The sequence below is a fragment of the Toxorhynchites rutilus genome, chromosome 1 (assembly GCF_029784135.1).
Source record: "Toxorhynchites rutilus septentrionalis strain SRP chromosome 1, ASM2978413v1, whole genome shotgun sequence".
Classification (NCBI taxonomy): Eukaryota; Metazoa; Arthropoda; class Insecta; order Diptera; family Culicidae; genus Toxorhynchites; species Toxorhynchites rutilus.
The window spans coordinates 157,249,762-157,273,202 of record NC_073744.1 but is presented as its reverse complement, the minus strand read 5'-3'; the positions used below and the strand labels follow the sequence as shown (position 1 = coordinate 157,273,202).

The 23,441-nt window shown below is 39.2% G+C and overlaps 1 protein-coding gene across 6 annotated transcripts in view; it reads left to right on the top strand.

The window, feature by feature from the left end:
• LOC129762692 (chondroitin sulfate synthase 1) overlaps positions 1–23,441 on the top strand; it is a 61,411-nt gene that overhangs the window by 7,379 nt on the left and 30,591 nt on the right. Inside the window, exon 1 of one of the 6 annotated variants that reach the window (XM_055761179.1) lies at positions 15,539–15,766. The exons of the other annotated variants lie outside the window; for them this stretch is intronic. The gene's annotated coding sequence lies outside the window, so the exon portion shown is untranslated. Of the gene's footprint in view, positions 1–15,538; positions 15,767–23,441 lie in introns of those variants that run through there. 6 annotated transcript variants of the gene reach the window in all.

Here is a 23,441-nt window from a genome sequence, read left to right as displayed (position 1 = left end):
GTACTCGGTGGAGTACCTATTTGGGCCGTACTCACCAGATATTGCATCTTCAGATGTCGTTGGAAAAAAAGGACAAGAATTTCGACTCATGGAATGGCATAAAAAGTATTCTGCATAGTTTTTTGACGAGAAAACAAAAGGTCTGTGGATTTGTGGAGAAAAAAACGGTGCACATACAGTACCCTTCAAGAAGTTAGAGCCACTCAAGTTTTTAGCAATAAGGAAAAACTCAGTTGAAACGAAGTGTAAAAAGTGGGAAACATTAACTATCTTCGTTAATTTTATAAAGGAGTGATAATGTGAAATGGAGAGTAACATCTGGTTCTAAAGTTATGGAACACCGATACTTTATTTGTTTTTAAGGATTACAAGACAATGAAGGTTACAAAGTTTGTTTTATAAACGAAAATAGTCATTGTATACCATTTTATCATTTGGACCGATATCTTTCGCATCTCTAAAGGCTTAAAAAAATGAGTGGTTATATAGTTATGAAACGAAGTATAGAATCGTATGAGTGTGTATCCTAAAAATTATGCTTTTGTTTTTCCCCTAAAAATTGGCGAAAATATTTCGAATAATCCCAAAACATATCCCAAAACTTACGAAGTTGTACAGAAAGATCATTGGTAGATTTTTGTAGTGCAGATTGATGATTAGAAAAGTTAAGTGAACAGTATAACTATTAGGGACAGATTATTTTGAGCGTTTATAAGATTGGTTAATTGAATTTAATTGTTCTATTCAGGCGCGTAACAATTAAATCTTTGCGAATTCACTTCGACTTGCATCGGTGCGATGGACGACGGATTACAGGTGGATGCAGTGTACACGGATATCAAAGCTGCTTTCGACACCGTAAATCACGAAATCCTACTGGCTAAACTATTTCGACTCGGAGTATCGGAGGGAATGTGCAACTGGCTTCATTCGTATCTGCGCAACAGGCAACTTTGCGTCAAAACTAGATACTGTGAATCGGCGCTTTTCTCGCCACGTTCTGGTGTACCACAAGGTAGTAATCTAGGTCCATTGCTGTTCACACTGTACTTCAATGTTGTGGTAACTGCTCTGCGAAACGGTGGGCTACTGATTTATGCTGACGATCTTAAAATTTTTCTAATTGTTCAAAATGAATCTGACTGCAGAGAGCTGCAGGAGCTCTTGGATCGTTTTGCGTATTGGTGCACTATAAACTTTCTCGAAGTGAGTGTCGCTAAATGTTCGATTATAACCTTCCGGAGATGTAAAAGGCTCATCATATACAACTACACCATTCGTGGAGAACTACTTGAACGCATCGAGAAAGTTAAGGATCTTGGAGTGTTATTGGATTATCGACTCTCTTTCAAACTGCAATACATAGCTATAATTGATAAAGCCAATCGTCAATTAGGGTTTATCTTAAAAGTCGCCGAAGGTTTTGTTGATCCCTTGTGTTTGCGTGCTCTCTACTGTTCGCTAGTCAGGCCAATTCTGGATTATGCATCTGTCGTTTGGTGTCCATTTGAAGCAGTGTGGATTGCGAGAATTGAGTCCGTGCAAAGGAGATTTGTGAGGCGGGCACTGAATAACCTGCCTTGGCGTGACCCGATAAATCTCCCACCTTATGAGGATCGATGCGCGTCGTTGCATATTGAACCCCTTCAAATTCGGCGTGCTATCAATCAAGCTGTATTCGGAGCGAGGATCCTACGGGCTGAAATTGACAGTTCTGAGCTACTGGGTCGCATGCGCATATATGCACCTGAACGAGTTCTGCGATCTAGGCAAATTATCCAAGCTACACGCAGGAATACCCGATATGGCTCACACGATCCAATTAATTTTGTTTGTAGACGTCTTCATGTAGCATACAATTTGTTTGATTTTAATGTGTCTACTTGTACATTTCGTCAACGTTTATTTTCCGCGTGTCCATTTTAATTTATGTAGTAAGTTTCATAAAGACCATGATGTCAAATGATGAATAAATAATAAAGACAATAAAGACAATAATAAAAAATTAAACCGCCAGTGTTTCATAACTATAGAACCTGATGGAAAAGGAAGTAGAACGAAGTATTTCGGAATCATTTGTTACTGTTTTTGTGTCAAAACCACCGCGATTATTGGGTAATTGGGCACCAGTTAACGAAATCCGGACGGTCTTCAGGGACTAGGGACTTCCCACATCAAAACCCATTCGAGAACTTGTGATGAATAATCTTATGAAGGGTAGATGTAGCTAAAAAGCAGTATCATTATTTGAACGGACATTGAACTAAAATGAGTTACGGATTAGAAACTGGTTGTAATTCATGCAAAATCGATTTAAATTTTGGAAAGGAGTGATAGTTTTCCATCTGGTTCTTTATTTATGAATCACCGGCATTTTTAATTTTTTTGTATTTTTAGCGCCTGAACAAAACAATAACAATAAAGTATACAAAACAAAACAATAAAGTATACTCCATTTCAGTCGGAAGCTTAAAGAACATTCCAGCTTAAAAACTGGAACAGCTCAACCAGCTTACATTGATTTCTGAAAGAAAATGTTGACGAGTGATGTTTCTGACTAAACAGTGATACAAACTTCACATTTTTTTCAAGTAAAAACAGAGAATAGAAAAAAAAACGAATTTAAAATGGAATTTATACGCAACACAATTTTTTCGCCGAATTTTGTATCCAAGAAGAGATGAAATGTTCACGTGGACAACAGAGGGAGGGGTATAGAAAGTGTCCACGATTGTCCACGGAAGGGGAGGGGGGTTTCTGAAATCACGCTTTTTCTGTCCACCTGATACGTGGACAGCCCTAAAGAGGTTTTTCTCCATGTGTGTAAGACCGTGAACGCTATCTACCTCCGCGCCATCGAAAAGATTTACCCATGAGCATCATGAACAAAATATCGAATTCGCGAAATCTCTTTCCTCGCAGCCACGCACGTAAGAGGTAATTTTACCAGCGGTTTAGAGGTATCTCAGGGGAGATAAATAAATCCACAGAAACTGCGAATGAAGACGCAAACATTTCATACAAAGACAAAAACAAAAACTGCAGAAAGTTTGTGAAAATGGGACTGCTGGATGGATATATCACTGCGGGTGGCTGCGCCGGTTGTGACAGGGTGAGGGTGCGCTCTGAGAAAACAAACGAAAACACGCGTTTTCGACTCAGCGAAACTCAGCGCGTTGGTGCGGTAATTTCGGTATGCACGAGAAAACCGAGGGAGATAGAGATAGAGGGGACTTAGCATACATCCGTAGTTTGGGTGGAGGTCGGTGATGTATGAATATGAAAATAATCGTCTCCCGAGTGGTTCCCAAATTGGTCATTGAGGTCAATAAATATTGATTACCGATATGTTCGTCTTTTGGGAACACAGTCAATTCTGTATGACAGAGGAAAACCCACGAGAAACTGGTTGGAACAGGATGCTCGGAGTTCATGGGCATTGGAACTACCCTAGCGGTTGGAATTATACACACAACTTGCATTTAATTGGTTGGATGATGCGCAAGTTTATATTTCGGCAAGGCAGCTCAATGTACGAAATTGTATTTCTGGTTCAATGCAAATAAACATTTGTTTGGGAAGAAAACATGTGAGTGTCGAATGTTGGCGTGTAGTTTGTTGTGTTCGATTTGGATACCGACGAAGGCGAATTAAATCAAAAAGCGTTGAGGGTTTAAGTAATCGATATGTTTGTTGACCCTTGAAGAAAAACCTCAAGAAAAAATAACTGTTGTTCTGTCACAGACAGAAACACTCGTCCGTTGGCCTCGGGGCAAAACACCAACTCGAAACGTAGAAAAAAACGAAAGGCAGGAAATATGCCTGTTTGCAACATTTAACAACATGAAACAAATTAAGAGTATGATCCGCTAGATGGCCGAGGGAACGAGAGAAACAAAAGACAACCGCACAAAAAAGTGAACTCGTCAAGTAAGGCTTCCATTAGTTTCATATTCCCTCAACTTCCCTCTAATTGTTGCTGAATTAACATTCGTTTTTTTTCTGTGCTCCATCACACCGCCATTTGCGTCAGGGTCAAATTAAACCACTGAACGTGACTCTGCTATGAAGCTTAGATAATACGGCGAGGCTGATTGCGTCCAGTGTCTCCTATTTGTGATTTTTGTTTCGTAGATTATATCTCTAATAATTTGCTGAATTAACCGAGGCAAATATGCCACAAGTACCCCAAGATAATCGTCTCGTCTCCCATAATAATGCGACGAAAGGCAAGTGAATTGACGATTTTGCCATTCAGGAGGAATCGAGGCACATCGGACGAATCGGATGCCGCTAAGTCAGCGCGGGAAGTCCGAATTCAACCACACTGCCACTGATTGTAGGTTATGGATCATAATTGATATTTATGGAAATAGAACACCGTCTCGCGCTGCCAGCGGAAAGATTAGAAATGCGAGTAGCGCACTTTCGAGCCAGCGACACTGCATGTGTTTATTGCGTTGCCAGTTGCCACTAAACCGTCGCTAATTGGGCGAAGTTCCGGCCTGTTGTCCGATTGTGCGGGTGGCTGTGTCATATGATAGCGTATAAAATAAAGTGGAAAAAAACATCGTATTCCAAATTTTGCGAGTAACTTCCTAGCTTCCACAGTTCAAGAATTCGCCGCATCTTACAGCGGTGTAATCATAATAAGTGCACTGTGGCCTGTGTGTGATAACCTGAGCACAGAGAGTACGCAAATAGAAACAGCAGCCCCGATGAGAGCGTTGCTGATGTTGGTACATAAGCGCACACACAGATCTTCGCACCGCCCAAAATCTACCGACTCAAACCGCGCTTCCAAGGTCACGACGCTCCAATATTGATTTGTTTCATCCGTTTCTTCCGCACTACGTTCTGATACCCGTGAGTTCATTCATTCAGCTCTGAACCCGGGAAGAATGTCGATTTCGTACTATGGGTTTTTTTTCAGTTTAACTGACTGATTCATTTATCGTTATCTTAGGATAACCATAGAAACATACAAACATTCAATGATAAACGCCAAATTGAAACCTAAAAATCAGAGCAGCATATTCTCCGTCCGCGGGAGAGACACTCCGGCATGACGCATTTCGGTTGACGCGTCCTTTGAAGTGCTCGGGCAGTTGTCGTACTTAGATACAGAACAATACCACACCAAATCGAGCAAAACACAGCAAATTTTGACCCAACCCTCATATTAAAAAAACAGGAAGTGGGTTATATCTGTGGTATAACCGCAAGGGTGACGTAGGACTATCGTTGATTTAGTGATCATTTGTTTTTAGTTGCATCTGAATCAATTCTGAATGAATGAATAAAGGGTGTGTCACATCAAATTGCATCACGGAAAAAACGCTGTAGAAATTCGCCCAGTAGACCAATCCTTTTGAAAATTTTAGACAGTAAAATAAAAACTATTAAACAACTTTTGCCATTTTCTTTTTATTCATACTTCGAGCCCAAGCCCGTATGGTCGCACCTTCCTCTTTACCCCGTCCATAAGGTTCTGTACAACGTCAGGTTGTAGTTTTTTTTTTGAACCGAGATCCATTTTCTCTTGAAGTCCGCCTCCGATTTGACAACTTTTGGGTTCTTCCGGAGGGCCTGCTTCATAATCGCCCAATATTTCTCTATTGGGCGAATCTCCGGCGCGTTGGGCGGGTTCATTTCCTTTGGCACGAAGGTGACAAACACGTCCTTTGAATAGTGGCACGAAGGTGACAAACACGTCCTTTGAATAGTGGCACGAAGCGAGATCCGGCCAGAAGATGGTCGGGCCCTCGTGCTGCTTCAATAGTGGTAGTAAGCGCTTCTGTAGGCACTCCTTAAGGTAAACCTGCCCGTTTACCGTGCCGGTCATCACGAAGGGGGCGCTCCGCTTTCCGCAAGAGCAGATCGCTTGCCACACCATGTACTTTTTGGCAAACTTGGATAGTTTCTGCTTGCGAATCTCCTCCGAAACGCTGAATTTGTCCTCTGCGGAGAAGAAGCAGCGGTAGCTGACGAAAGTCCGCTTTGACGTAGGTTTCGTCGTCCATTACCAGGCAATGCGGCTTCGTCAGCATTTCGGTGTACAGCTTCCGGGCTCGCGTCTTCCCCACCATGTTTTGCCTTTCGTCGCGGTTAGGAGCCTTCTGAACCTTGTATGTACGCAGGCCCTCCCGCTGCTTGGTCCGCTGGACGAATGAACTTGACAAATTCAGCTTATTGGCGACATCCCGGACCGAACTTCTCGGATCACGTCTAAACTGCTTAACTACGCGCTTGTGATCTTTTTCACTGACGGAGCATCCATTTTTGCCGTTCTTCACCTTCCGGTCGATGGTTAGGTTCTCGAAGTATCGTTTTAGTACTCTGCTGACCGTGGATTGGACGATTCCCAGCATCTTACCTATGTCCCGATGTGACAACTCCGGATTCTCGAAATGAGTGCGCAGGATTAATTCACGACGCTCTTTTTCGTTCGACGACATTTTTCCAAATTTACGAAAAATTGACAGTGAAGCATGGCCAACGTGATCTATACACTCTTATCTGATTATAAGCGAAAGCTGAAGATATAATTCCTAAAAATTAAATTTCTACAGCGTTTTTTCCATGATGCAATTTGATGTGACACACCCTTTAAATGAATATTTGGGGGACTTGGAAAACGAGAGCGTTATGTTAAAGGCACAATATTCAGCAAAAGAAGCAATCACACGAAAGTTGTATAATACATAATACATTGCTTGTATTGTGATATGATTTGTATTCCATTTCCAATAGACAAAATATCTGTTGCATCAAATCAGTCTACATAATTTTTGCGTTCGTTCATCCTTTCTCACAACACCCATTTCTCGTTTGAGAAATTGTTGAGTAAACATCGTTTGCCAGTGTGCGTAGAGCGGGAATTCCTTTTTAAGATTCATTGCACCTCTAATAAATTGCCGAAAGACGTGGTTTTACGTCGATCGCACTTGAATCACAAAACCAAATGTATTTGGTCGCAGTATTATATGGATAGAAAACATTAAAATAAACTCTTTCGCATGAGTGTATTTTTCAATTCCAAGGGGAATTAGTACATTATTTTTCAGCAACGATGACATTTTTCCGAAATTTCTTGATGCTGGATGGCAACCAAACGAAAATAGTTCCGCGCGTGTATGTGTGTGTATGTGGTGGCTGCACCGATGTCTCAAGCGGAACCGTTTGTGGCATCACTCTCCTCCTGATGGATTCCCTTCTGGCCTAAGGTGCACAAAATCATCAGCGCTTTCATGATGAACGAAGTTAGCTTCACCACAACAGCGACATCATGCTCCAATCGCTGTTCAATTATAACTGAGTGGATTCCCGAGCGGCGCTCGCTTATATACCGATTGGTGATTTCACTAGCCTGTATTGAAAGCAATTTTAAGACTATTAAAACAAGTTTTTGGATGAAAAAGTAACACATATATAACGCGTGGACATTTTATCTTTCGAATGAAGTGTTTATCATACTATTTCGTTCGGTTGTTTAGCTATTAACGCTCAAAATCTCGGTCTCCGGCGTAACGCTTTCGTTATCGAAACTTTGATCTCACACCCCGGTATAGAAATGAAAGACGTATTCCTACGTCAAAAACGCAAAAGAACACATCTCTGGTTTTTGGAAATATAGCGCTCTTCATCCCGGGACCATGAAAACTATAAAAAAACAAATACAATCAATAATTATGAATAGAAAATTCAAACTTTTTGCAAATGTAGTATTTTTGCTAATATTAATAACTTTCAATTTGATATATCGATCATCTGAATTGGTTTAGTGGTTCAAAAAATATGAATTTTTGAAAAAAAGTTATTTTTGGAAAAAAGGGAAAAAATTTCGGCCCATCCTAAAATGGAAATGGGCACCCTAATGAAAAAATAAAAATATATGGGTCTAATCACAAAATATAATGAACAGAACTACCAATCATCACGAAAATCTGAGAACCACTATTTTGGGTTGGCATGGAATGGCTGACGTCGATAGATCGTGATAGATCGTCAGTTAAAACTCGGGGCCCCTAAATTGACCATCTTTGTGTTGTTGTAGAATAATTACGTCCACGCAACAATCATTAGCAATGGAGATTGATCCACGGTGGATCGAAGATCGATTTATCCATAAAACTGATCTGCTCTGCAAGAAACATCTACTACTGCGAAATTTACATTTATAGAACCACATGTACATGTACATGTACAAGATTAAAACCCGGCTTTGCTACAGCTAAAATGCTAATGATCTATCTATATATATAAATGGATTTCTGTCTGTCTGTCTGTCTGTCCGTCTGTCTGTCAGTCTATCTGATTCTTATGGACTCGGAAACTACTGAACTGATCAACATGAAAATTGGTATGTAGCAGTTTTTGGGGTCGGGGAAGGTTCTTATGATAGTTTGATACCCCTCACCCTCTCTAAGGGGGGGGGGGATGGTCTACCATACAACTGAAACTCAAATTCCTACATTACTCGAGAATGAATCAAGGAAATGAAACCAGATTAGGTATATGGAGGTTTTATGGCGCAATAAATGTTTCTATGGTGGTAAGACGTAAGACATTCCACCCCCCTCTCTAAAGGGGGCTTCTATACAAACGAAACTCAAATTTCTGCATTACTCGAGAATTAATGAAGCAAATGAAACCAAATGGGTGAATAAACACTCCTCCCCTCTCTCTGAGGGGAGAGGGGGTTACTGCCATACAAATGAAGCATACATTTCTGCATAATTTAAAAACTAATCAAGTTGTTGAGGTTCTAGGGAGCAATAAATGTTTTTATGTTGGTTTGACACTCCTTTCCTCTTTCTAAAAACAGGGGGAGGAGGTTGCTGAACAACTCGAGAACTAATCAAACAAATGGAATCAAGCTTAGCATATAGAGGTATTAGGGATCGATAAACGTTTCTATGGTAATTCGACACTCTTCCCCCCTCTCCTAAGGGGGGGGCTCCCATACAAATGAAACACAAATTTCTGCATAACTCGAGAACTAATCAAGCAAATTGTGCCATATTTGGCATGTGGAGGTTTTAGGGAGCACGAAACGTTTCTATGGTTGTTCGACACACCTTCTCCTCTCTAAGGGCATGGAAGGCTGCTGGACAAATGAACGTGCGCTTAGTAAGAAACCGTGGATGTGATAACGAAACATAAATTTTGGGCGAGACGAAGTTTGCCGGGTCAGCTAGTCTTAAATAAAATAAACAAATGGAATTTTTAAAAAAATCGGGAAAGACGGACATTTGGCGGGAAATATGGACAGTAACAGAAAATTCGAGAACAGTAACAGAAAAAAATATATAGCTATCCCTCCACAAATCGACGGTCTAAGTATTTTTTTATGATAAAAATTGTACTTGAGACAGGAATTTTGCACAATAATGTATCCGGTATCTTAAAAAAGTAAGAAAGAGTCGGGAAAGACGGACACTTGAAGGGAAAGATGGACACTAATTGAAAAGTTATACTGGTCGGACTCGATTATCCGGAGTATTGATTTTTTTTACTCCGGATAATCGAATCCTCCGGATAATCGAGTCAAAGCATTTTTTTTCCTTATTTGTTTTTTTGCATGTATCTTTCGTTTTTTAAAAATAAAAGAGGAATTTGATTTTTGATTCATCACCTTAAAGTCAGAAAATACTTTTCTCACATTTAAAAAATTGATTTATCCAGATTCTCTCAGGAGGCGATAGACGATCATATTTGATGAAAAAAATCCTCCTACGCATATGTTCGAATTTCAACAATGACACAGTTATTGAACTTTTTTTTTGTTTCGGGCTCTGTTGCTTCATACTGGCTCTACATTAAAAAGTACGCTACGGAAGACGATTCTGATGCTTTCATTTGAAAGATGAGAAAATCAGTACAGGATATAGTAGTGGAACAACTAAATTAGTGAATTTTAATATCATTTTGGAAGTGAAACACTTAAAAGGTAATAATTTTTAATGTGTTTTTATTTTTATCCTAAAAATTTATATTAAACTAGATTGTTTCTATCAATTAAAATGAAGTTCTTTAACCGCTCCACAATTTGTTCTTTGACGCACAACTTATATCTTTCTTAATTTTTCTGCAGTATCGATATATACAATTCCTGGTGAAAATTCAAGCAAAATCTTCAGAAATCACGATTTTTACCCCACTGTACATGTAATAGCCACTTAAATTTCACCTTAATGTTGAAAGGTTACATTCCTTCATGAAATAAGTAATAAAATTGTATATAATCGAATCACATATAATCGAGTCTGTATATAATTGAGTACGCCCTGTACTGTATTCTATTAGTCAAATCATTTCATTTGATACCAATATTGAGGGGATTGCAAAAAATACATGGTCGACTATTTTGTGGCGGCGACCTTTTCGAATGTATGTTGTTCATAGTGTAGTGTATTCTCCAAATTTTTTAGCGGCGGCAAAATTGAATTTTTTAAGATCATGAAATACGCAGTTTTATAATGACAGTAGAATTAATTGTATATTCCAATTTCTAGATCAATCATTCAACAGAAACGGGGTCAATTTTCTATTAATGTGGGACAACCCAACAAACATTCAAACATACATTGAAATAAGTCAAGCTGAATGAAACCATTCAAAAAGTAATTAGTTGTTTGGGGACTGCGGCCATCTTGAAATTGGATTTTTCATTATCTGCTATGTTCTACTAGTCGAGAACTTTCTTTTGATACATTTTTGGGCATTTTTCATAAATAACTATGTTCTATTAGTCAAGCCTTTTCATTTGCCCCATATTGATGGGGTTCTGAGAAAATAGGAAATCCGCCATTTTGTAGTGGCCGCCATCTTAGATTTGCATTTTTCATAAATAACTGTATTCTACTAGTCAAGCCCTTTCATTTGATACCCATATTAGCTATTCAATATAGACTTATTGTACAAATTATTCAAAATTTCCGAAAATCAAAAATAAAATACTCCGGATAATCGAATCCCGGATAATCGAGTCTCCGGATAATCGAGTCTCCGGTTAATCGAGTCCGACCTGTATTTTGAATTTCATGTTGATATACTCAATACGTTTTGGTGGTGTTCAAATAGGCTTTAAAATGATTGATCGAAAAGGCTTGACTTAAATCACATAGGAGACCTTTGTTGTTTTTCTTATTTTTTCATGTCTAAAATTACTTCCGGCATCCCGAATGACAGATTCGGATTATGTTTCAGAAACCCCTAAGCCAAGCCTTTCTGGTCATCTGAGTTGGTTTATTGAACGAATGCTTCGGTCCGTTTTTCTTCCGTCAGATCGGTAGCCGGTTTTTTTTGTAGGCATCCGTTAAAAAAGGAGGGGGGGATATAATCAAATTGTTTTCAAAACAAAATATACGTCTTCCCCTTCGGTGGAGTGTCCGTCTTACCCGACTATATTAGTAAATTTTAGCATCAATATTTCTGAAGTAAAAATAAGAAAACCGCTGATTCTATAAAATGGAAGGAAAATTATGTTAATACACTTACGTAACAAATACCCAAAAAATTACTTGTTAATAATAAGAACCTTACTTTTTTGCAGACGAAAATTTACATCGAGTTGTTTTTTGCAGATCACTGTTATGTTTTTTTTTTGCAATTGAGAATAAGACCAGGTGTACATTGTAAGCGTCGAAGTATTGATACACTGTATTGCTAGTTTGTACATCATTCAAATTTAAGATTAAAATGTAATTCATCAATCATACAAAAAGTATCTATCTCACCCGTCCTGTCCGTCTTTCCCGACTTTCCCCTACTCAATAAGTTTTTAAGGTCTTCAAATAGGCCTTAAAAATGAAATCAATTAGAAGGGGTTGTGATTTTTCTCATTTTTTCATGTTTAAAATAGCTTTCGGCATTCGGAGTGACAAATTGATTCGTCCATGATATATGGTTGCACTTGCCAACGTAGTTAGTGGTCGAATGTTAAAAAACAGAGGAGATAATCAAATTGTTTTCAAAACAAAATTCCTTTCTTTTCGGTGGAGTGTCCGTCTTACCCGACTTGATTAGTATTTTTGACGTAGGACTACGTCTTTCATTTCTGTCCAAAGTTTCGAAAACAAGAGGGTGACGCTGGTTTTGAACGTTAATACCTCTTTACCGGCTGAATGGAGTGGTATAACAATCACTTCATCCGATTGATAAAATGTCAACGAGTTATATGATTGTCACTTATTGGTCCAAAAAATCGTTTCAATAGCTCAAAAATTGATTTGAAAGCAAGCTATTGAAATCATAACAATCTAGCTCATTGATCATGATTGGTGATCGCAATGTGTTCCCGAACACGGACGCAAAATCTAGGCACCTGGAGAAACCGTCATAGCGAATACATGCAAGCTGTGATTGCTTTTGCTCGCTTGCATTAGTGCATAGCACTTGCATAGCGGACAAATGCAAGGCGTGAGTACTTTTACTCGTATCAGTTTCTGTTCTGCTTTCGCATGGAACAGTCATGAAAAATTGTTTGCGTGTGAATGCGTACGAGCCAAGGAATATTCGCACCCATTTAAGCATTCAACTTGGTGTTCCCGTGATACAATCCAATTGGCGATCTAACGCAAAACGTAAACGATCGGTGAGACATCTGGATTTTGTTTTTGAACTAAGAAAATGATGCTAGTGTAACCTAAAACTCAAAAACAAATCACGTATATTTTACTTCCGGGCTTTCCAAGGTAGGCATGCAGGAATCGTGCATTTTTCTACTTGTGTTTGATTGTGCTCTCGAATTTCCTTCTTTAATTCAACCATTGTCAACACTTTTATAGTTTTCACTACTGAAAGAGGTAAATAAATAATATGTTATATATAAGATTGCGCAGAATTAAATTTCTTACAAACTCATCGCAATCAAATAACGCCACCTAGGTGTAGATTTGTACGTTAGATCGCCAATAGCATCAGTTTCTGTTCTGCTTCCGCATGGAACAGTCATGAAAAATTGCCACATCACGATTAAAACGAAATGAATTTTATGCAAGGTTATGCAAGGATAGACTCTATTTCGTTTTCACTGTGAAATGGCGCCCTCAGTTTCTATTCTGCGCATGAAAAATCTCGTGTTATTCTCACAAAAACAAACATGAATCATGTATCAAACATCTTCAGTTGCTTTTACAAGGCCACTCAAATTCCCTCAAACCCAAAAATCCTCACATCCCAAATTGTGCTTGATTAGCTTTCGAGTTATACAAAAATTTGTGTTTCATTTGTATGACACCCCACCCTTAGAGAGCGGGAGGAGTGTCTAACTACCATAGAAAAATGTATCGCATCCTAAACCCTCCACATGCCCAATTTGGTTTTGTTTGCTTGATTAATTCTCGAATAATTCAGAAATTTGTGTTTCATTTGTATGGCAGCCACCCTTAGAGAAGGGGGTGGGTGGTCTAACCATCATAGAAACATTTATTGCACCCTAAAATCTCCACATGCAAAATTTGGTTTCGTTTGCTTAATTAATTCTCGAGTAATGCTGAAATTTGTGTTTCATTTGTATGGCAGCCCTCCCTTAGAGAAGGAGGTGGAGAGGTTAACCATCATCGAAATATTTATTGCACCCTAAAACCTCCACATGCCAAATATGGTTTCATTTGCTTGATTAATTCGCGAGTAATGCAGAAATTTGTGTTTCATTTGTATGGCAAAATTTAGCGTCAATTTTCAATTTTTGCCTTCTTCCCAGTTTATATTTGTTACAGAGTTTGATTAAACGTGCTGAAGTATCTCACGTAAAAATATTTTTAAAAGCAAATTGCCGGAGGAATTTTGCTATCGTTTTTTAGTGTTAGTGCGTTCGCATTCGCATTTGTATTCGTGCTGCATCGTATCTCTTTTTTAGTCGTGGTTTCTATCTCTATCGCGCGTGTACGAACTTAATCTAAATGTTGACACTCTAGTACTCGGAATATATAAGTGGTAGTGATTTGCCATGCCGTTTTGGTCAACATGATCACATGCAGTTAGAAAATATGTGTATTCTGTCGCTGCAGTTGCAAAACATGTAGTTGTATACAAGCTTTTATGCAAATGAATGGAGAGATGAAAGTCTACAATGCCGGTTGGGATTAAATAAAAAGTACACTTGACGATACATCGTCGGTTTTAGATTGGTTAGATTAACTTAAGCAATAACTCTTCGTTGTCGCAATAGGAGCTCGATAAAGAAGAATTTTGTTTCGTCGATTGGTTGATAGTTCGCGTCCACATAATCAAATCACTTACCTCAGTGAATCCTGATTCTTACCTCTCCCTACTAACAACCATCCCTTCCATGATAAACGCTAGAGAACCACGCTATAGAGGCGACCTTTCTGGCCTTCGGGTGGCGAATATCATACTAACATTCCTTCCCTTCCCCTGGTGACTGTAATGACGTGGCCGGCGTCGTTATTGACCACTTAAAGCTCGAATCACCGAAAATTGCACAACAAAAATGATTTGCTAGTCCCAAGCGTCATTCTGTGTGTTCTTGATGCAATTTGGTTGGTTCAGGTCAATCACGGAGAGCAACTACGAATTGTACAGTCTACCCAAGCTCAAGCTCTTCCCAGTTTATATTTGTTACGAAGCGTTATTAGTTTCCTACGACTCATTGTTAGACAGTTTTTCTGCTTGCGAACATAAATTTTCTGATTAAGTTCATAATAAATTGCATAACAATTTTATGAAGCTTTATTGAGCCCAAACAGCTTCGACTCATGGAAAACATTAGGGCCATTCTGAAGCAGTTCGAAGCGTTGAACGCCATTTCTCGGAATGAGCTACATCAAGCATTAGAATTACTCTTGATTCAATGTAAACAGAGAATTAAAATTTCTTTGAATGATTAATCGACATATTTTAGAGTAACTTGCTTGTAAGTTCATTTTATATCGATCGTTAGAAAAGCTTCAATACGAAAGTCGGGTTTGTTAAAAAAATAAAATTTTGAGTGTACAAAAACTGCAGAGAAAAAATGTTAAGTTGTGTTTATGAGAACACTAAAAACATTCTCGTTACTTTTCAATGAAACCTCGTAAGTATCCCGTATATGAATCAGTAAAAATAAGCTAATCAGTCAGTACTATGTTCTAGAATAGTGTAAGCATTACGACTTGATACATCCCTGTGGATGTCTGCCACATCAAACCAAGCGCGTTATCACCTTTCGCGATTCCTTATCACCCCTCCCTATAGAACACCAAATTAGTCGCCAACGGGTGACAGGGAGGGTGGACAACGGCGAAGGGCTACCGTTCCAACGAAGCGTGGAAATAAATGTGCCGAAAAATGAACCCGCGGTGTCGATGTCGTAGTCGTTTTTGTTGTCTTCGTTGCCGATTTTGCCGCCGCCGCCGTCATTCGTCATTCGACCGAAGTCGTTTGTTGAGGTGTTGTTGTTATTGTTTTGTGTTGTCCAGGACGCGCCGCGTGTTCTCCGATGGGCCGCGTCGGAGCAATTAAATCATCGACCTTTTTACAGTGCTGCCGCTGTGCACTAATTGTATTTGATTATTTAGCGAACCTTTTTGTGCTGCGCTACGACGAATGTCAAGGCGATGAGTTACTCGTGGCGGCTTTCAGCCGCGGAACTGTGCGACGTCAGTAAATTAATCGGACACCGTTTGGAGTGATTTTCGTGTGTTTTAATCCACGGTGACTGTTCTGGTGGTTTGTAGTTGTTTTTTTTTATTGAAGCTGTTTACATTGAGGGTCAAGTGGATTATCTTGGATTCATCGCGAGTGTTTCAGAATACATACTGTGAGTTTGAATAGTTTGTAGTTATCGAGTTATGTCATTGACAGTATTTACATTTGACACCACCAAGTTCTCCAAGAATTGTACCCACATCACGTCACGAACAAACATTTTCCTGAATATCTCATCATCTAAATGTATATTATCACTCACCGCTAGGAGTTGTTTACCGACGCATCACCCACACGGCAGCACTTCAAACGAACAGATGTTTATCGCCTTCGGAATTCGAATTCATGAATGAATCTTTCTCGCTCGATCGGAAGACTCACCTTTTTTGTAACCTGCCTTCACTCGTCAACCAATGACAGCAAAGAGTGTACGATCGTACGATACACATCCGATTAATTTGCGAAAACAAAATTCTAGGCCGGCTCAATTTTCTTCGACGCAAAAAAAAAAAAACAATACAACAGTCGATTCTACCGGTGATCGACCGCGTGTCTTCCGATGTAATTCGAGGCGAATGATTCGCGATCGAAAAAACAAGGTGAGGCCTGCAAAAATTTCACCGCTTTTCTGTGTCTCGTCACGTTCTGGTAGCTCTGCTACAGAGCTGATCGTTACGCGAAACATGATTCTGAAGAAAATGAAACCTTTATGACGCAATAACAGGAACACCTTTGACGAAACATAAATGGAACCATTTGGCTATACGTGTTTATTCAACCGGAGATAAGTAAATTATGAAAAAAAGACACAGGAGGGTTGTGTCCGAGACACGACCGCATAGTTGAGGTAGGATTCTCTTAGACTATCTGTTGATTTTGGATATGTTTGAGGAATTACATCATTAAAATCTTTGATAATGATTTGGTGGCCTGCTGAAAAGGGCCGTTTTGTTTGGTTGTTAGGTATTGTTTGTTCACTCCACCTGTGTTTACCGAGTGATGATGACAGAAGGATGGTAAATAGTCATTTGATGGTGCGTATCGGATAAAATATACCGAAGTGGAACAAGATATGATGAAAACCGCCCTCTGTGATCCTAGACGAGATGCCTCCTGTGATATGTATGGATGAAATAAAGAAAAAAAAACTCACCAATGTAATATTAGATAATTACCAATACCGAACACAATTATCATTTTTTTCTCATCAGTAAAAATATGTTACTTTAATATAGAGAAAGCATATTTGAAATGGAAAAAGTAATTTTTTTTATACTTTTTAATTTCTGAGTGTTTATTCAACCCAATGCGAATTTTAATTGGACTAACAACACCTAATGCTATATGTAGATAATATGGGAAATCACTTTTTCTAATATTTTTTCACTTTTCCAATTTTTCTCGCCGTATAAACTTCTCTTGGTTGAAAATGAACACAAAAAACAGACAGCTTAAACCAAACGACCCGTTCTCGAGTGGGAATACAACTTGGTTTTTAATTTTAGGAAATTAAAATAAATCGTTTCATATATCAAGTCATTTTTAACACAACTGCTAACATATACAATTTTACACTTACACTTGTGCTAAATTTTTCACAATAAACGATCGGTCGTTGATATGAAATTTAACGAAGCAACCCCCGCCTTGCATATATTTGCAATACCGATTTCCCCCAGGCAGCTTGGTTTTGATGTCTCTGTTAGGAAACGCATTTCGGTAGGAACAAAAGTTCCCCCTACTTTCATGTATTTGCAATGTCGATTTCCCCCAGGCAGCTAGATTTTGATGTCTCTGGTAGGGACCCGTCGCATGTGTCGTCCATTTCGACCAATCAGAAGTGGGTATTTCCGTTAGGATAAGGGTTGAGATTTTTCAATTGTTCGATAGTTAGTTTCATGATATATATTAGGCTGTCAAAAAAGTCCTGCGGTATTTTTTTTTGGATTTTTATTTGTTCATAAAATTAGTTACAATCATCTGTTTTAAGTCAAATATGCGCCGTTTTGTTCGATGACTTGTTCCCAACGAGATGTCAACTTCATAATACCCCTGTTATAGAAGCTCGCTTCCTTATTGGCAAAAAAAACTCGGATAGCCAATTTTCACAGACCTCTTTTGTGGCTAACTTCTGACTACCTAGCTCGTTCGCCATGGACAAAAACAGGTGATAGTCACTTGGTGCAAGGTCCGGACTATACGGCGGATGCAAAAGAACCTCCCATCCGAGCTCTCGGAGCTTCTGGCGCGTCACCAAAGAAGTGTGTGGCCTGGCGTTGTCCTGATGGAAGACAATGCGGCCTCTGTTTATCAAAGATGGCCTCTTCTTCATGAGTGCTACCTTCAAGCGGTCCAGTTGTTGGCAGTACAGGTCCGAATTGAGCGTTTGGCCATAGGGAAGCAGCTCATAATAGATTATTCCTTGACAACCCCACCAAACACACAGCAGAACCTTCCTGTCCGTTAATGAGGGCTTGGCCACCGTCTGAGCCGTTTCAGGGGACTTCGACCACGACCGTTTGCGCTTCACGTTGTCGTAAGTGACCCACTTTTCATCGCCAGTCACCATCCGCTTCAGAAACGGGTCGATTTTGTTGCGATTCAGCAGCGATTCACATGCGTCGATACGGTCAAAGATGTTTTTTTGCGTCAACGTGTGTGGCACCCATACATTGAGCTTCTTTGTGAATCCAAGCTTCTTCAAATGGTTAATAACGGTTTGATGACTTATCCCCAGCTCTTGGCCGATGCTACGGCTGCTACTATGCCGGTCTTTCTCGGCTAATTCAGCGATTTTGTCGCAATTTTCGACGACAGGCCTTCCGGAGCGTGGCGCATCTTCGACGACCTCTACACCAGAACGAAAACGTTGAAACCATCGTTGTGCGGTGGAAATGGAAACTGTATCGGGTCCATAAACTGCACAAATTCTATTGGCAGCTTGAGATGCATTTTTGTCTTTGTCATAGTATTACTGTAAAATATGTCGGATTTTCTCTTTATTTTGCTCCATATTTGCGACACTATAACTCACGAACGACTTAACCAAACAAAACACTGTCAAGGACTATATTATAGCGCGCAAAAATACCTTTCCAACAAGCTATAGTATGATTCGATACAATGAATACAACTAGAACTACGCGCTTACAACGACACCTCGCGGAAATACCGTAGGACTTTTTTGACAGCCTAATATTATTTTCTTCAATATAAATTTTTTTTTATGGAGCACCGAAATCGATTGACGCAAAAATTTGATCAATCCATTATGAAATAACTGAGCAATAAGCGTTTGAAATTGGACAATTTTCACGATGTAATCGATTTTCGATTTTCAATTTGTATCCCAATATTTTCGCGAAAGACGTAATCCTACGTCAAAAATAGTGTAGATTGGATGTGTGAGTATGAATCCGTTTTTTTTTTGTGGAAGTGAAACATATTTGTTTGATTCAAAAATAAAAGAACTAAAAATATTTTATCTTAAATCTTCGTCGATCACTCAGGTAATTGACATATTCCTTGCTCCCTGCCCCTTTAAGGTAGTACATTTGAAGGTTTCCTCGAAGGCTAATCGTTTTCTAAAGGATTTAATAGCAGCACAGGGATGCTCCTTCAGTAGCTTCTACCATTTTCAGCGAATAGTTTCCATTTGGATATTTATGGAGTGTTCTAGTTTATTTAGGTTCGGAGATTGAGTGTTGGATTTTTTTTAGATTATTACAGTTTGGTAAATACGCGGGGTCGCGCGGAGTCCTCCTTTCTCTACAAAAATGGTTTCGTGCCCAAAGATTCCGGAACTTCGAGAACATGGATCTAGTATTTTTTCATTACCTTTGTTGTTCACATCAATTGGACTTCATAGTCTACATGAGCACTAAAAAACTAAAGACAAAAACTATACACACGAATTTTAAACGTGATCGCGAAAAACTCTATCAACATTGAAATTAAACAAATTACAAATGAATTATATTCAATTCAGTCCAATGTTTTTGGAGTCTGAAAAAACTCCATTATTGAAATAGTCATGGTATGATGTTCATTCACGTTGACATGAATCTATGGATCATCTATCTTACCTTGGAGAATTTTACTTACAAACGTAGCCTTAATGATGTGCCGCCTCTTCTTCAGTATATCTATCCCCAGCAGACGGCATCGATATTCGTTAGTATTTTTCCAACGCAGAAATCTCAAAGCATACAAGGTGCTTCGACTTTGTTTTTCCGTCTCTATCGATCCAAACTCTGCAAAAGGGGATCCTACTACAATCGCAGTTTTAAATATGTACAGAACTAAACTCTAATATAGCAATCGTAGAAATGGTTCACAAAATTCGGCTGTTTTTCATGAGACAAGGACACAATTTCGGTTGGCTGTGTTATCAGGATAGCATAGTATTTTTTTTATCCCATTTGTTTTATTTTAGGCTCATTAGCATTTAGCTATAACAGAGCCGAATTTTAATCGTGTACATGTCACATGTTCATCATATCTATAAATAGAACATTACACAGTAGCCATTTAGGCGTAAGAGTATTCCTTTCTGATCATCCATTATCCAGTCAAACCACCGGACAGCGGAGACAGTTGATATGATCATTGTTGAGTTATTAATAGAGCAGCAGCCCGATGTGTCTTGCAGAGCAGAGCAGTTGTATGGATGAATCGATCTTATTTCGACCGTGGATCGGTCTGCATCGCTGATGATTGTTGCGTGGACGTTATTCTGTAACAACACAAAGATGGTCAATGAGGGCCCTGAATTTTGAACTCACGATCGATCGCTTACTGAGCGAACGCGCAACCAATGTGGCTACGAAGACCCCGTATAGTTAGTATTGGTAATAATTAAAAAATCTTGAACGAGAATTGTGTCTTATAATAATTTTATATTATTATAATATAAGTTTTGTTAGACGTATTTGAAAATTTATAAAAAGAGAAAAAACGTAGAACGTCCAATAAAATCAATCAATGAATAGATTCGGAATTCCGTATACATATCGAAAATCAGTTTTAGGCGGGACGAAGTTGGCTGGGTCAGCTATTATATAACAAAATAAAATTTCTAATATATTTTTAATTTTGACCGCATTATTAACGTACAACTACAAAATTGTTACCGGCGTGAACAAACATTCGAGAAAATTAAGAATATTTTATTTCGTACGAATATTTGGTGGAATTGAAAAGGGTCGATGAACGAATGTTTGCATTGAGGGGCGCGAACGATTCGCAAAACAATGAACAGCTAATTTAAGCAAATTGACAAATTTACTCACAACATTAACATGTACTGTAAATTGCTCGCTGACTAGAAACACTGAAGTTGTTGAATATCCAAGTAAATTTACTGTATTTCTTAACAAAATTACATTTCCAACTTCTCCAAAAATATAATTTTCCAAAAAAAATCCACTTCTATGTATTCTTTCGTTTCTTCTATGCATCTTTCGTAGAACGGCAACCGAAACTGGAACCGTGACAGAAAAACTGTGGTGACAGCGGCGACAGCAACCATTACTGAACAAACATATTCGCCGAAGAACATTGGTCTACTGGAAAATATATTTTTTACTTCTGCCTTGAAATGAGCTGCATTTTGACGCCAGTTTCACACGGAAACTATGCTTGATTTTACGAATAAAGTCTGCTTCATTTAATATTGGAACACAAACAATTGCGTGTAGTTCAGTCATTTATTAACGAATTCATAATTTGTTTTTCATACAAATGTAGAACTGAACTGGGGGCAGTTTGGGGGGTTGAGGTCCTTCGGTATTACGCTGACCCCGTTCGTTGCGTACCATTCCATAACCGTTTTGCTGTAATGGCAGCTTGCGAGGTCCGGCCAAAACATTACTGGACGGTCGTGGGCACGAATAAACGGCAGAATCCGTTTCTGTAGGCACTCTTTTTTGTAGACTTCTGATGTCATTGTCTTGTCAGTGAGAAAGACTTTGGTTTTCTGTCCACAACTGCATATCCCCTGCCAAATCATGTACTTGCGGGCGAATTTATCCGCAAACACGAACTTAAATTTTGCAGGTACATCCCCCCGAGCCGTCGCCAAATAAAATTTTTGACCTGGGATTTGCCTAAAGTCCGCCTTCACGTAGGTCTCATCGTCTATCAGAATACATCCGTCGAACTTGGTCAGCACTTGGTCGTACAGTTTTCGAGCACGGATTCTGGCCACATTGTTCTGCTTCAGCGTCCGATTTGGCTGTTTGCTGGCTCGGAATGACCTTATTCCTTCCCGGAGACGAATTCGTCGCACCGTACTGTGAGCGGCCTGGAACTTATTGGCCAAATCGCGGTCTGAAAGATTGGGATTCCTCTTGACGGCCTTGATGACTTTCCCACGCAGTTTCCGGTCGACAGTTCCACTCCGACGCTTCGAATGCGGCTTCCGAGCCGTCGTCAACGTTTCCTTGTACTGCTTGATAACACGCCATACGGTATTTCTGGGCATTTTAAGCTGTTTAGCTAGCTTAGATGCCGACAACAATGGATTTTCAAGAAAACTGTGCACAATTTTATCTCTCCGTTCGGCTTCCATGGCGGTTGTTTACAAAATGCTATCGTTTGGTGTTATGACATAAATACATGGTGAAAGGTAATGAATTTCCCGACACCTGGGTGAAAAAAGTTTCCAAATCCGTCCACTAGGAGCGCCACAATGAGCAAAAGAATTTGTTCCAATATTAAATGAAGCAGACTTTATGCTATGCTTGATTTTACGAATGAATGGTCGATCGGAAAAAAGTTGGTCAATAAGTCCGAACACACTCTTGAATTCATCAAGCTTTTTTTCTGACAGAAATGTTTAATACAAATGTTGAAGAACTCTTCAGTGGAATGTTTCAGCGGCCTCAAAACAGAAAACAGTTGAAAATGGTTGATGTATGCTTTGTCAATGCACGCAAACATACAGAAACACTCTCATCAGACGGCATGAGAAGCGACCCGGTACTTCCATCGAACAAAATTGCCCCGCTGTTTGCTTTTTCTTCCATTCTTCCTATGCATCGTGCAAAACCTCTGTGAAATCTCACAGCGTCAGTAAAAGAGCTGGTTGCGACTGTGATTTGCAATCGCGAATGGGTTATTTGCACTCAGATGAAAAGAGACGGAGCTTACATTGCAAGCTTTTCGCTCTACACATTGTCCGTAGAACGAACGAATACTGATAGACGCAAATGTCATACATACTGATTCCATCGCCAATCAAACCAAATCACCGAGCAAATATTAAATCGTATAACTAGCGTGTACACATCATCATATACCCCATATTTTGGGGTGGTATATGATGCGCCTATGGGGCTGTCCACATACCACGTGGACAACTTTAGGGGGGGTAGGGGGTAAGAAAATGTCCACTCTTGTCCACGGTGAGGTGGGAAGGGGGTATAGACTGAGTCCACGTGGACAGGAAGAATTTTCTCTCCGTATTTATCAATAAACGGATTGAGAAGCCTGAGAGTGCTGCCCAGTCAAACGTTCATATATTTTCTCTCATATCATGGATCTTCTTCAGTGAAATCTGTATTATAAAAATATCTCACGTAAATTGTGAATGACCAACTATTTCCTATGATCGAACTTTTATAGTTACGGGGTATTCATAGCCCTCATAGCCAAAACTATAAAAATTAAACGATTTCATAATGGTTGAGATTCCATGATACGCGTAAATGATTTTCATCAAATATAATTTTCTATACGTTTTGTTATATCTCGAGAACAATATATGATAATAACGTCTGTATAGT